General features: G+C 56.9%; 1 protein-coding gene across 1 annotated transcript in view; it reads left to right on the top strand.

Annotated features, from left to right (window-relative positions):
• Positions 1-13167: 13167 nt before the first annotated feature.
• Positions 13168-13730, top strand: part of LOC122126051 (1-phosphatidylinositol 4,5-bisphosphate phosphodiesterase gamma-2-like) — a gene marked incomplete at its 3' end in the record, with an annotated part of 53012 nt that continues 52449 nt past the window's right edge. Inside the window, exon 1 of the mRNA XM_042700598.1 lies at positions 13168-13186. The remainder of the gene's footprint in view (positions 13187-13730) is intronic.

The raw sequence follows: 13730 nt of genomic DNA, 5'->3' as shown, positions 1-13730 counted from the left end.
CTCGCTGGCCGGGAATGGAAGATGGACCGCCACTTTGGAAACATCTGCCAAAGCAAACACGTGCAGAACTCAGCTCCTACAGATACCTACACCTAAGACTCGTGATTGATTCACATCAGTTGGGGTGGGGAGAGATGTTTTGTTTTCTAAACCAGTCCTGGGGCTTGAACTCAAGGCCTGAGCTCGCTTTTGCTCAAGGCTAGTGCTCTACTACTTTTGAGTCACAGAGTCATTTCCAGCTTTCTGGTAATTAACTGGAGATGAGTCTCAGACTTCTCTACCTGGGCTGGTTTTGAACTGCAATTCCCTGATCTCAGCCTCCTGAGTAGCTAGATGTCAGGCATGAGCCCCCAAAGTCCGGCCACATCAGAATTTTTGGGTTGTGTGGTTTTGTTTTTTTGGTCGGTCATGGGACTTGAACTCTGAGCCTGGGTGCTGTCCAGCTCTTCAGCTCAAGGTGAGCACTCTACCACCTGAGCCACAGCACCACTTCCGGTTTTCTGGTTTATTGGAGATAAGAGTCTCATAGACTTTCCTGCCCAGGCTGGCTTTGAAACTTAATCCTCAGGGCTGGGAAGGTGGCTCAGTGGTAGAGCGCTTGCCTTGCATGCCTGAGGCCCTGGGTCCGATTCCTCAGCACCACATAAGCAAAAAGAAAAAAGCTAGAAGTGGCGCTGTGGATCAAGTGGTAGAGCGCTAGCCTTGAGCTGAAGAGCTGAGGGACAGCGACCAGGCCCAGAGTTCAGGCCCCACAACTGGACCCCAAAAAAAAAAAATTCTCAGATCTCAGCCTCCTGAGTGACTAGGCTTACAGGTGTGAGCCACAGGCGCCTGGCATCAGAAATAACCCAATCGTCCACCAAGTGATGGTAAATACATGTGAAAAATAGAAAAATAATGGGATATGATTTGATCATAAAAAAGAATGAGATACTGACTTTTTCTGTGTCACTAATGAGCCCCAAAATTGTGTTGAGTGAAAGAAGCCCACACACACAATATAATTCCATGTATGTGAAATGTCCAAATCCAAAATGGGCGAATCCATGGGCACAGGACACAGATTGGTGTTCACCAGAGGTCTGGGGTGAGAGGAAAGCCTCTGTCTGGTGCATTCTGCAGCTAGATAGAATCTCCAACACTGGAGATTCTGTATGCTGCGGAGAGGCTGGCCTGGAGCGTGTGATCCTCCTGCCCCAGCCTCCCCAGGGCTGAAATCACAAGCACGCCAATCACAATACCTAGCCAGAGTGATTTCTCAAAGTGACAAACAAGCTGGCTGCTGTTCCCTGCAGCTGTGTCAGGGCCTGTGCGGGGGCAGCTGTGCGGCACCGCGTCCTTCCTTAAAATACAATACCCTACTGCCACCTGCTGGAAGGTGTTAGCAGACCCTTGAGTGCCGGGGCCTTGCGCATGCCCAGCCTGCACCCATGTACCGGGGAGCAGGTGTAACTTTGGCTGCCTTTTCTGCCAGCACTCTAGTGATGAAGCCAGAAAGAGAAGGAGGGAGGGAGGGAGGGAGGGAGACCCATTCCAGAACCTTTGTACTCAGATGTGGCCCATGGATGCTACACAAGTGAGGTGAGGGTTGGAAACGGTCTCCCGCCACCCTGGATTACTGAGTGAGCGGTTTGAGGCCACTGTCCCCAGGCCTTGTCTCCAGGTTGTAATCACCCGGGGGAGTGTGAAACCCAGGCAGCTAGCTGCCCACCCCTCACCCCCAGGTGTGAGTCTGCGCTGGGGCCTTCTAATGCAGCTTTCCAAAGCTTCCAGATGATTCCAGTGGGTAGCCGTTGTCAACACCACTGGTCTATACATGTCTCATGATGGAGGACCCTGGACCAGCGTCCGGACCCCAGGGAGCTGCTTAGGAACCCAGCGGGGGGACAGGCCTGCCCACATTCCCATGTGCTCTCAACTTGGTGCTGAGTGAGTATGCAGATGTCCTGCTCAGAGCATCATAGCCTGGCATGCCCAAGGTGCATGCTGGGAGCGTCCCTGAGGCCAGTCAGGGCAGCTGTATGCAGAGAGCAGCCCAGAGCCAGCCCCAGACACAAATCCTGCCCCCGGGGCAGGATGGGAAGGCGCTTCTCCGGGCTCCTGACCGCTGTTGGCTTTTCCTCCTCTGTAACAGGGGGACCATGGATGGGACCAGGGACCAAGGGCCAAGCACCAGGCTGGCTCTCCCAGCATGGCCAGGGAGAAGGGGCACAGGCCCCTCCCGCTGAGGGAGCCGGGGAACAGTCTCCTTGGGAACAGGCTCTTCCTGGTGGGCTCCTGTCTGGGCTTTCACCCTGGATTAGGAGGCCAGCGGCTGGGATTCCCGGGGCTGGCGGTGAGCAGCGGGCGCTGTCCACTGAGCATGCGTGTGGGGGGCTATCACAGCACTACCCCAAGGAAAGGTGACCCGCCATGTGGAACATTTAAAATGATAGAGGTGTGATTGTGTGTGTGTGTGCGTGCACACGGGTGTGTATGCTCACGGGATAGAAGTAGGGCCTGAACTCAGAGCCTCTTGCACTTGGCTTTTTGATTATGGCTGGCACGCTACCACTTGAGCTGCGCCTCTACTTCGGACGTTTTGCGGATTCATTGGGGAGTAGAGCCTCTTGGATTTGTGTGCCCGGGCTGCCTTTGCACCAAGATCCTCAGCTCTGAGCCTCCGAAGTTGCCAGGATTGCCGTGAGCCGCGGCGCCTGTCTGGAATGAATTTTGACTCTGTACTCTCTTTAGTGGAACCTAGTTAATTAGAGTCACGTGTTCCTGTGAGTGAGTGAGTGAATGAATGAATGAATGATTGCGTGGGAAAGGCCAGTGTGACCAGTGGCTTTGTTGGTGGGGTGGTGGACGTCCAACCCCGGGGCTGGACGTGGGTCTGGATTTTTCTCGGCGTCAGGCCCTGCCCACCAGAGTGCTGCCGGCCCTCCCCCGGCCCCGGCCCGATCTTCCCCTTGAGCCGCATTTGTCCCTGTGTCCCTGGGCCGCCAGGCTTCCAGGGGGGGGCCTCAGAGCTCCCTTCCTCATGGGGGCAAATGGCTCCGTCACCGGGGGGGGGGCACGCCCCCCATCTTCTCACGGCCTGGCCTTCGGCCGCGGCTCTGGCACAGGTGAGGGAGGATGGGGAGTCTACAGATCAGGATGGGTGGGGGATGGCTCCCTGCGGGGAGGGGGTGAAAGGTCCTCACAGAGCTGGGACGCACTGAAACCCTCGGTGGTACACTTGACACGGCGTCCGCGCGCGAGTCCGCCCGAGAGGCTGCCGGGTGACACGGTGACATGGGGAGCCCTGGTTCCTTCCCCAGCACCACACACGCATGCGTGCACACACACATGCCTCCATGTGCGCACACGCACCACATGCATGCACACATGCCTACATGTGCACACACGCACCACCCACGCATACATGCATACACACACCACAGGCACACATGCATGCACACATGCCTACATGTGTGCACACGCACCACATGCATGCACACACATACCTACATGTGCACACACGCACCACCCGCGCATACATGCATACACACACCACAGGCACACATGCATGCACACACCACAGGCACACACACATCACACACACAGGTGCACACCTGCCCTGGGCTGGGCACACTGGGGACACACAAGCCTGGACTTCAGGTGCACACAGCCTGAGGGCGGAGACCACACGGTCCCCAGCGATCATCTCCAGGCCACCCAGGCCCCGCCAGGACCTCGGCCCTGCGGAGGCCTCAGCCCCGAGAAGCCGCCGAGGAGGGAACGGTTTTCCAGGTGGAGGGAGGCGCCTGTGCAGAGGCCCAGGGGCAGAGCCCGGCACTTGGGAGTAACAGATGCCAGGATGGGAGGAGGAAGGGGGGAAGAGGGGGGAGGAGAGGGGAAGGCAGGGGGCGGGCGGGGGGGGGGGGGGAGACGCAGGCCCTGGGGGATGGGAGCTGTCGAGGGCACGGGTGATACTGTGTGTGATAGCCATGTGGAGCAGTGGGAGGGGAGCAGAGGGAAAGGGGGGGCAGCGCACCCCGCACGGGCTGGGCAGGCGCTCCTGCCAGTGAGCCCAGAAGCAGGGCCTTAAGCTAACTTCACCCTCGGACCGGGCATGTCTGCTCACACCTGTTGGCCTGCAGCGGTGGAGGGGTCGGAGGGGACCAGGGGGAGGGCGCTAGCCCCGCCACCCCCATCCCTGCAGGGTCCCAGGGGCTGCAGCAGAGCGGGGCCGGGCGGGCCAGCCGCTGGGGGTGGAGGCCGCCTTCCCAGCCCAGGCTTTGACGTCAGTGTCGCCATGGAGACCGGCTTCCCTCACCGCAGCTGCCGCAGTAGGCCCCCTCCCCCAGCCCCAGGGTGGGGAGCTGAGTGAGGCTGAAGACCAGGCCTCGGCTCCTCGCCCTGCGAGGGGGGGGCTGTCAAGCCAAGACAGGGCGCCCGCTGCTCCCCCTGTGGCCCAGACGCCGCTCCTTCTGGTGCAGAACCCCAGGGATGAGGCCAAGGCTCCCCCACCTCAGGTCCCAGGACCTTAGAGTCCTACCTGGGCACCCGTGGCTCATACCCACAGTCCTACTACTCCCGAGGCTGGGTCCTGAGGATCCCAGTTCAAAGCCAGCCCCGCCCTGGCGAAAGTCCCTGAGATGCTTATCTCCAGTGAACCACCAAAAAGTGGAAAGTGGTGCTGAGGCTCCCAGGGCAGGGTCAGCCCAGGTCCTGCTAGCCCCAGGGGCGGGGGGGGGGGGGCGGAGAGAAGAGGGGGGCTGAGCCCCTTGATAAACCACCACTGTGTTTGCAGACACCCCCTTCTTACAGAACAGCTGCTGAGCCCTGCTGCCAGGCCAGGCCCCAGATGCTTTACCCAGTGGAGGAGGGGAGGAAGGGAAGGGGAGGCCTATGTGGGGACCAGGGAGGGAGGAGAGCCCGGAGAACCCCACACCAGGCCCAGAGCTCCCCACACCAGGCGTTTCTTTGTGTGGCTTCCCGGCTCTGTCAGATCTTTCCAGCTGTAGTGTTGTTTTGTTTTGTTTTTTGGTCATGAGTCTTAAACTCAGCCGGCACTGTCCCTGAGCTCAGGGTTCCTTCGAACCACAGCTCCACTTCCGATTTTCTGGTGGTTCATTGGAGGTAAGAGTCTCATGGACTTTCTTACGTGGGCTGGCTTGGAACCGTGATCCTCAGATCACAGCCTCCTGAGTAGCCAGGATTTCCAGGTATGAGTTATGGGCACCTGACTTGCGCTACATTTCAGTGAGGCCTGAGGTGTGGCCCCTTGGTTTTCTGCCCAATGTGGGGAGCTCACACCTCCATGCTGAGATTAGGCTGCTGGGAGCCTCTCTCTCCTCCCGCAGCCCAGAACTGCAGGGTGGATTCAGGGTCTCACACTCCATAGGCAGGTCCCCTCCCGTTTGAGCCATGCCTCCAGCTCTTTGTTGCTTTTCATTCTTCTTCAGATAAGGTCTTTCAGCTTTGCTGATGTCTGGCCTTAGACTGCGATCCTTCTACCTATGACTCCTGTGTAGCGGGATGCAGGTTTGAATGAGCGCACCTGGCTTGTTAGTTGAGATGGGGTGGGCTCTGGCTAACTTTTTGCCTGGACTGGCTTTGAACCATGATCTTCCTGATCTCTACCTCTGGAGCGGCTGCTGGGTTTATAGGCTGGAGCTGCCATACCTGGCTTCGATGGGATCTTCGGATCTCAGCCTGCTGAGTAGCTAATGATTACAGGTGTGCGCCACCCACTCCTGTCTCAAGAGGGCCACTGTATTTTGAAATCATCCCGACAGACCAACGGCTGGAGTCTCACCTCCTCTCCTGGGGTTCTGGAACCTTTCATGGGCCTCAGAGCAGGGGCTGTCAACAGACTTGCAGGTCACATCCACTGGGGACACCCACAGCACAGCCACCAGGTGCATCGTGTTAACTGGTCTCAGGAGAGGTTTGGACATCGGCATCTTTGTTTGGTAAAATGATCTTAGGACTTTCAGCTGTGAAACACAGCGTTTACATTCCCGCTGTGATAAAAGTATTTATCACTTCGTTTAAGCCTTTCACGTTTCCTTGGCTTTGGGGGCACGACTTGCTTTCCCAGAAGGCAGATTTCTCACAAATTCAGGGCAGAGAAACAGCAGATCCCACAATGAATGGAGACACAGGACCAGAGCTTCTCTGTACCAATGGACTGGGCCCGGTGGCTCCAGCCTGCAGATGGAGGGATCACAGGTCAAGGACGGCCCAGGCAGATAGAAAGTCTGTGAGACTCCATCTCCAATCAACCAGCAAAAACACTAATACCTGGCATCGTCCTGTACACGTGAGGCTCCTCCCAGGGACGCAGGACCAGGGCTTGCGAAGCACTTCCTAGTCTCTGCTTCCCCCTGGTGGCACGGCCTGGCAATGACAGCACCATGGGGCTCTCCTGCAGGCAGGCCTCAAAGGGACCAGAATACCCAACCCCTGGGTAGCTGGAAGGCTCCACCCCTCTCCCCCATCTTTCCTAGATTAATTACATGGCTCTGAAATTTGAACAGGGTTGTTTGTTAGAGAGATGTCACAGACTGTGTGACTGTGAAGGAAGCCTTGCACTGTGCCTCAGTTTCCCCCGACAGGGTCCTGAAACTCCTGATGTGTTGGCCCAGGAAGGCCCCAGGACGTTGTTTCTTACTCTCAGCATGACTGCCACTTTGGGCCAGGTCTTCTTTGCAGTGGGGGCTGGTTGTGGGGGCTGGTTCTGGTCCCAGTGGGGTGCTGAGAAGCACTTGACCAGCTGGAGGCCAGCGGCACCCCCATTTGAGATGATCAGAACTCCCAGACATGGGCAGATAAAATACACGCTCCCCAGTTAAATGGGAACTTTCACGTAAACAATTCATCTGCTTAACACCATTATGTCCCAGTGTTCGCATTTTTATTTGCTGAATCTGGGGCCCTCTACTGGGGGACAGCATGGCCCCTGGGGAGAGTCAGGGTCCCAGGGAGCTTAGGGTGCTTCTTCAGAGAACACAGAATGGGCCTAGAGAGGAAGGCAGCCCCTGAGCCAGAGTTGCACCACCGCCATGTGGCTGTGGCAGAGGGGAACCTGCCTTTAGGCCCGGGTTTGTGATCTGGTCTCTCTACTTCCCGAGAACCAATTCTTTGGGGGCTTCTAGTGTTTTCCAGGCAGGGGGCATATAAGGAGGCTTCACACGAGGGCTAGATCACCTGAGGTCCGGCTGTCCACCCCCACCCCACCTGACTCTGGGCCAGGGCTGCAGCTCTTGGACATGGGGTAAGGTCTGTCTCTTACCTGTCTGATGGCAATGGGGCAGACATGGTGCCAAGAAGATGGGGAAGGAAAGGGAGAGAAATACTAGGATTCTGAAATTCAAATGTCCTAAAGTCAACACGAACATGTCTTGGTTTTTGGATTTTGTTTTGCTTTGTTTTGTTTTTGAGGCAAGGACCTACGATGTAGTCCGGGCTGGCCTTGAACTCACAATGACCCTCCTTGCTACTGGGATTAAAAGCATGCACCCCCATGCTCTGTTTCACATGGATTTTTTTTTTTTTTTGGTCGGCCGTGGGGCTTGAACTCTGGGCCTGGGCGCTGTCCTTCAGCTCTTCAGCTCAAGGTGAGCGCTCTACCACTTGAGCTACAGCGCCACTTCCGGTTTTCTGGTGGTTTATTGGAGATAGGAGTCTCACGGTCTCTCCTGCCCGGGCTGGCTTTGAACCGAGATCCTCAGATCTCAGCCTCCTGAGTAGCTAGGATTACAGGCGTGAGCCACCAGTGCCCGGCTTCACATGGATTTTAAAAGAAAGTTGTGCACTGGAGTATTTCCCTCATCCATCCATAAGCATTCAGCAAAGAACACAAGATTCACACTAAACGCGGTGCTGAATGAACCCCAGCAACGGCTGCAGGTCTTGCATCCAGGTCACAGTTGGGCTGCTGGAGGAAGGGAGGCTTTGGCAACACCGGCTGTGGACAGGCTCCCTTCCTCTCTGCAGAGCCCACACCAGCCTGTCCGGCCTTAAGACTGAATCTTGATTGGTTGAAGACAGTCTGGTCCCTCCTTTTCCTCCCCCTGATTGGATAAAAGTGGCCTGTGACCTAGTACTGACCAATGGGAGCTATGATGCCTGTGTTGGGGGTTGTGAGTACCTTGACCATTTCCTTCCTCTTCCAACTTGACTCACTCATTATTTTCAAACAAGTGACTGAGTGGAGACTAAACTCAAAGTACTTAACCCCAGAATGGCACAGACACTGACCGATGAACAGCAATGCAGAATACCAGTGGGGTGTCAACCCCAGACTTCTTGTGGGTGCACAGACCTAGGTCCCGGGGAGCCAGAGGTGAAACTCCACGCAGCTGTTCCCAAGCTAAGCAGGGAGCTTCTAGAAGAGCAAGCAGGCCCAGAGTGCATTTCCCTCGTTAGCCTTTGGCTCTGACCTGGGGGGGAGGGGCACAGTCAGCGTATCTGGGGTAATGTGGGAAAGAGGGGGTTCTTTTGGTCGGCCATGCATAGGGCCTGGGCGCTGTCCCTCAGCTCTTCAGCTCAAGGCGAGCACTCTACCAATTAAGCCACATCACCACTTCTGGTTTTCTGGTGGTTCATTGGAGGTAAGAGTCTCGCAGACTTTCCTGCCCGGGCTGGCTTTGACCCACGATCCTTAGATCTCAGTCTCTTGAGTATCTAGGATGACAGGCGTGAGCCACTGGTACTCGGCTTGGCAAGGGGGAAGGCCTGCTCTGAGCTAGAGCACGCAGCTGGCTCTGACGGCCGCCCGGCCTGCAGCAGGACCACTTGGCCCCTGGCAGGAAGATGGCGGCCCACCAGCCATCTCTGTGCTGCCCTCCTTCGGCTGACAGAGGAGGAAGAGGCGGGGTGAGCTGCGGGGGGGGGGGGGGGGGGGGGGGGGGACACACACAGGCCCAGGGCCCTGGAGAACCCAGCAGTCAAAGACACTGCAGGAGTGGAGACGAACCCTCAAGTGAGCTCTGGGCGGCGCCCTCCAGGCCACCAAGGGCTCCAGGTTTGTGAATTCATAATCCGAATCTCTACCTGCGTGGCTTGGCCTAAGTCCGTGTGGGTTCCGCTTACCCAGCATGCATGGAGACTACAACTCCCAGAAGCCACTTGGACCAGAAGTGGGCACCAGACTCTGACTGCTCTTTATTCTGGGAAATGTAGTTCATATGTTGCCAGGCTTGGAAAAGACTCAGCGTGGTGCCTCCTGGGATGATAGTTTTGTGCAGTCTGAGGGTCAGGCTGTAGGAGCAGATGACCCTCGCCCCTGGGGGGGGAGGGCAGCAGATTCCCCACTTGGGGTTCAGAGTTTCCGTGTGGGATCCTCCCCCGTGCGATGGCAAAACACTGTTGATGGATTATTTCTCTCTCAAACTTGAATAAACCTCCCAGAGCCTCAGCCCCAAGTAATAATAATTCTTACCTTGCAGGCAGATGACATCTACCAATTAGCAAAGTGCCTGCTGTGTCTGTGGTTAGAACTCCTCTTCTTTTAGAACTACAGCGACGGCCAAAGCAAACGGATGTGTTTTGCAACAAACAGGAGTGCTTTGCTCCCAAGGGGTGATTTTGACTGTGGTCACAGGTGGGACCTGGAACCTCTGGGGTTGCAGGTGAAACCCAGGCTCCGGTGCTCGATGTCTCTGCAGCGATGCCAGCGGGGGGCCTCTCTCTGGGGCCGGCTCAATGCCCTCAGCAGAGCGTCCTCAGCGCTCATGCAGCAGGCGTCAGCATCGCCTTCCTTTTTTATGACAGCGTACTATTCCGCAGTGTAGGCTCTCTGTGTCCTGTGTGTCTGCCACTCTGCCGATGGCCCCTTGGGTTGCTTTTGCATCTTGGCCCCTGAGAGCAGCGTTGCTCACAGCTCCGCCAAACAGCCGTGTGCAGGGCTCTGCAGCATTCTTGTAGGTGAACCCCCAGACATGGGGGCATGCAGGTTTGTGGGGGTGATGGCTCAAGAGTTGTCTGAGAACCGGCCCAGGTCCTGGGTTGGACTTGGGTGTGGTCCTGAGGAGGCCAGCAATGGGAAACGTGGAATAGGGAGATACAGGCCGTGGTTCAGATCTGAGCTCCGCCACTTCACTGCCGTGGGACCTGGGCTGCCCCTCCCCCGACCATGCTGCAGGACAGGAGGCCACGGACGGACAGGCATCTGCAGGGTGACTGCTGACGGTTGCTCAAGGAGCTCAAGGCCGGGCTCGGTTATTATTATTCTGTTTTAAAGATTATTACATAGAAAAAGTAGGTGTTGTTCTAAAACGACCTTTGCGCACCTCCTGTGCCCCACCCCCCACCACAACACGGGGCGTTGCCCTCGGAGCTGGAGGGATGGTTCACGGCTGGGTTCCTGTCTTCCAGAGGGAACCGCCCAAGGTGAAGACGCACGCAATCCCTGTGTGTCCCTGGGAAAATTGCTTCACCTCTCTGAGCCCTTTCCTGATCTGCCACAGGGGTCTGGTTGGGGTCAGAATCAGATGGATCAAAAGATGTCGGTAGCTGGGTGGTGTTTGGCACACACCTGTAATCCTAGCTCCTTCGAGGGTGAGATCTGAGGATGGAGGTTTGAAGCCAGCTTGGGCAGGAAAAGTCCCTGAGACTCTTACCTCCATTGAGTCATCAAAAAGCCAGAAGCAGAGCTGTGGCTCAAGAGGTAAAGCATCGATCTTGAGCAAAAAAAAGCTCAGCGCCCAGGCCCTGAGTTCAAGCCCCAGGGCTGGTGCAGACACATGTGTGGGGCAGCAATGCTTGTCCCAGGAACTTCAGCTGCCTCTGCAGGGTCTGGGGAGCCCCCCCCCCAGGAGCTCCGGGCCACCAGAGAGAACATTCCACAAAGTTCACCAGAAGGTCAGGCATTTCCCTCTAGCCCGCAGGTAAGAGTGAGCTCACCTCCAGTGGGACCCATCCATCCAAGCCCTGTTCCGGGCCAATCAGAGCACGCCGTCCGGTTTCCATGGAGACGGGGAGGCCGCAGGGGCCTGGGCAAGGCTCCAGCCTTCCTCCAGCAGGGTAAAGGCCCAGCACGGCCTGGGGTGAGGGTGGTACCCTGCCCTCCTGCCCTTCGGCTGGGGCGCGGGGGTTGCAGGCATTGGCTGCCGGCCTGGGTATTTCTCTTAGGCTGCTCTGCCCGCCCTGACTTCCGCCATTCATAATATTTATCTCTGCCAATCCCCAAACTCGCCCATGAGGTCACACCTCTGGGAAGGCACCAGGGCTCAAGGTCAGGCAGCAGAGACGCAGGGACTGGTGGGAAGTCAAACTCTGTGCAGGTGGCCACCGCCGTCAGACTGGCTCAGGCCGGAGGAGGAGTCCAGGGCGGGGGAGGGGCATCCAGGTGTCAACCAAGACGCTGGTGTGAAAAGCACAGACCAGTGATGGGGACGGGGCTTCATGGGAGGAGAGGTGAAGTCGGCCAAGCTCCAAAGCCCCGTATGTGTCCCCCCGGGTCGGGCTCCCCAGCCTGTGCGGGCCTGCCTTCCCAGCAGCCTCTTCCCATGCCAATGGACCTTGAGCGCCCCGAGCCTGCAGCCCGGGCCTCGCCACACACACAGGGACCCAGCTGTTCCCCTGTGCTGCCACGGCTTTGGGAGAGAAGAGGGAAGGAGATGCCCGTCCTCAGTGGAAGTGTGTCTGTGGGAGCCCAGACACGTTATGACGGAGAAACGTGAGCAGAGAACTCACTGGAGGAGTTGTATTTCCCTTACTTTGGGAGTGAGTGGAAGGAAAAAGAGCTCTAGGAGGAGCCACACCAAAAGCTCTGTCCATCTGCTCACCTGTCATCTTCCATTCACCATCCACCGCCCATCCCCCCAGATCCTTCCACCCACCCAAGTCCTGTCTACCCACCCAACATCTACATACGTACCTGAAACCATCTATCCATCCACTCATCCTTTACCCAACCGCCCATCCATCCATGCATGCATGCATCCATCCAACCATCCAACCATCCATCTATCTATCCATCCATCCAACCGTCTATCCATGTATCCATCCTTCATCTACCCATCCATCCAACGAACCATCTACCTGTCCTTCATCCACTCGCCCACTCATCCATCCATCCATCCATCCATCCATCCATCTGTTCACCCATGTATTCAATGATCATTTGCTGAGTACAAATTTCTGTCAGGCCATAGATTAAAGCCATTATTTGACATTTCCCCCCAGTTCTTTCTTTTTTAGTGTTCTGGGGATAGACCCACAGTCTTGGAAGTTATGCACCACTGAGCTACCCTACCCTACCAGTCTATTCAATGTTTTTGGTGAAAGTCTTGGGGCTTGAACTCAAGGTCTAAGTACTCTCCTTGAGTTTTTATGCTCGTTATACTCTATCACTTGAGTCACAGTTCTACTTCTGGCTTTTTGGTGGTTAACTGGAGATAAGAGCTCACAGCCTTTCTGGCCTAGGCTCCCAACTGTGATCCTCCGATCTCAGCCTCCTCAGTAGCTTGGATTACAGGAGTGAGCCACTGGTGCCAAGCTGTTTTGGTTATTTTGAATAGAGTCCCACACTTACGTCCAGGCTGGCCTGGACCATGACCTCCGATTTATGCTTCCGGTGCCCCCCATCTATACTTCCTGTGTTGCTGGGATGACAGGTATGATTTTGTTGCAGCTGCCCAAGACACCCACAGGCTGGCCAGTGATACCACACAGGGTTCGCTGGGGGCTTCATCCACAGTCCTTGGGGACAGGGCACTCTGTGGATGGGGGTGGCCAGTCCCCTGGGGACCAGAATGAAGTCTCAGTTGGCTCCTATGGGAGAGAGAAATGAGGGCTCCACCCCCCCCCCCCCCCCTCTGCCATGAGGCAGTCGTAGGTGTCTGCTGACTGGGTAGGGACTTTTTTTCTTTTAACTTTGTTTTTTAAATGTGTCAACCAGGCCTGGGCTGGCGGGGTGCGGTATGCTCTGCACTGGTGTCTGTCAACACAGCTGTTTATGACGGCTCCTGCTGTAACCTTCAGCTTCTGGAGGAAGCTGGCCAGGCCCACGGGGACTTAGGTGGCTGCAAGCTTTTCCTGTGGCCCACTGCTCCTCCTCCGACCTCGGTAGGCCCAAATGTCACCTCCCCCAGGAGGCTGTGACCACCAGGCGTGAATCCTGCCCGTCTCGTCCACAAACGTCACCGGCTTTGTCTGAAGCCAGCAGACCCATCTGGGAGAGTCCGGCTACCCAGGATCACCGCCCACGGTCTGCTTCCATTTCTTTTCATTTCTTTATTACTTGTGTGTGTGCGCCAGCCCTGGAGCAGGAACTCAGGGCCTGGGCGCTGTCTCTTAAGCTCTTTTGCTCAAGGCTGGTGGTGCTCTACCATTTGAGCCACAGCTCCACTTGTGACTTTTGGTGGTTCATTGGAGGCGGTAGGAGTCTCACAGACTTTCCTGTCTGGGCTGGCTTTGAACCACAATCCTCAGATCTCAGCCTCCTGAGTAGTTAGGGTGACAGGTGTGAGGCACTGGCGCCCCACTAAGTGATGCTTCTTGACTTGACCCCCAGACATGGGCCTGGCCAGGGCTGGGCAGCTGCGGTTCTCGGCACAGGGGGTCAGCACGCGGGCTGCTCACGCACGGGGCCCGAGGGGCGGCTCTGGGTGGGGTCCTGCTTAACCAGGGCCTGTGCCCAGGACACGCCTGTCCCTCTCCCTCCTTTCAACAGCCCAGTTCCTGAGGAAGACAGTGTGGCTTTCAGAGGCTGACTGGCGCAGGGCGCGGGGCGTGCGCCCGATCGGGGCGGC

This window comes from Dipodomys spectabilis, unplaced genomic scaffold (genome assembly GCF_019054845.1).
Source record: "Dipodomys spectabilis isolate Male_0828 unplaced genomic scaffold, ASM1905484v1 ptg000273l, whole genome shotgun sequence".
Classification (NCBI taxonomy): Eukaryota; Metazoa; Chordata; class Mammalia; order Rodentia; family Heteromyidae; genus Dipodomys; species Dipodomys spectabilis.
Note: the sequence above shows the minus strand (reverse complement) of the source record. Positions and strands in the feature narration are given on the sequence as shown.